The sequence below is a fragment of the Chaetura pelagica genome, unplaced genomic scaffold, assembly GCF_000747805.2.
Source record: "Chaetura pelagica isolate M959 unplaced genomic scaffold, ChaPel_1.0 scaffold33, whole genome shotgun sequence".
In the NCBI taxonomy this organism is placed as follows: Eukaryota; Metazoa; Chordata; class Aves; order Apodiformes; family Apodidae; genus Chaetura; species Chaetura pelagica.
This window is the reverse complement of record NW_009952874.1, coordinates 148646-150456: the sequence shown is the minus strand read 5'-3', so window position 1 is coordinate 150456 and position 1811 is coordinate 148646.

Sequence of the window (1811 nt, the reverse complement as noted above, 5' to 3'; positions counted from 1 at the left end):
CTACCAAAAGATAATTTCAGGGAAAAAGACCTAAATACCTGATAAATACATATCTGGAGTCAGGCTCTTCTCTTTTAAAATTTCAAAAATGTTGATACAGAAAAAAATTACTTGGAGACTTAACTGAAAGGAAGTACCACACAAAAAACAGGTGCTTAGCAGCTTCTTCAGAACAATCAAAGTTGAATAAAAGCAATTAAATTGTCTTTTAAAAAGATTATTCACTATTGCCTTTATTCCATTTTTATGAAAGAAAAAAACTAATAAAGCTCATTTAGAAAGCCAGCCAACAAGTTAAATAAAGCTTTACATATATTTTAGCTAATATAAACAAATGCATAAGGATCAGTTCAAATTATATTTTTTAATATTCATAAACTGGGATTGATCATGAAAGCCTAATACTACAAGACACTTTCAGGACTCTCAAACCTCAAAAACTATGAAGCATAATAAGCAAATAAATAAAAGAAGCTGCAAGTGGGCACATGGGTCTGCAACAGCAACAAGAGGAAACCAATAGCATCAGCATTAAATTGTTTGGTATCAACAAAGATTTTGGCCACGGCTGTAAGCAATAAGGTAAGAGAGCTTCTTGAAAAGAAATCAATACCTGAAACAAAAGAGATCATTGAATTACAAAACTGATCCCTCCCCCCTTTTTTGTCACTCAATTTTTAATGAGCAAAATGCTCACTGCACAAGTTAGAAATGCTGCCAATGTCTTTTAAGTGAGATTTACTAGTGATTAATGATATATTCCTCTAAAAGCATGATAGGAAACAAATAACAGAAAATCACTAGTTCAAAGGGAGAAAACAAGAACCAAGCTGCTCATCAAAGACTATTCTTTGTAGTCCTATAGTCAAAACATTTGGAAAAGAAAAAACAAGCACCAAATCCACAGAAGAAAAAAATGTCTTGATTTGCTTTCCAGTTTCTAAGAGCGGACCCAGAGAATTTACGAGTGTGTTCAGATTCTACCAAATCCAGTTTCTTGTTTAACAGCTTTAAGAAATTACAAGTAAAGACCATAATTCAAGATCTTTGCTTACATGTCCTAATTAACACACATACTTTGGCAGCTTTATGAATTGGCTTCACTTCAGCAAAATATTAACCATATGCCTGAAACGAAGAACATCTTATACCTTCTTGAAGTCAACTTGAAATAGAAACATGTATATATGCAAAAAGGAAACATATGCTCCAGTGATATGCCCAAACTGAGCCTTGGTGCTAAAAGGTCTTAAATAATTCATGTTTGAAACCATTTTGAAACTCTTTGGCGAAAGGCAATATGTCAAGAATAATAATGGGTTTATCCTAATTTGAGCCACTAAAATCTCAAAACACGCACTTTTCTTTTTTTTTTTTTTTTAACTAGATGATAAATCAAACTCCTTGATGACTCGCAAAGGGGTAACCTCACCCATCTGACAGGAACACCAAGGCCTAACGCTGAAATAAGCACATTATTTTCATACTCTCCGCCGCTGGATAAATGACATACTTGCACATTCTGCAGAGGAGATGCAAAACTAACGAGTTCATCGGCCTCGTCTGTCATTTGACAGGCTTCAGGAGCTTAAACATGTATCAGCTGGATTGATTCGATACTGGCATAAATGTATATGGAGATAGAATAGATGTATAAGCAGATACCTTGCTCCGGTGACCCCTGCCAGCAAATACCCACGCATCAAGCCACGCTGCCCCCCAGACCGTCTGCCTGGCACTTGAGGGAACATCCCAGCGAGGCCCAGACGCGGCCCCGCGATGGCCGGTGATCGATTCCCCGGCCGGTGCCC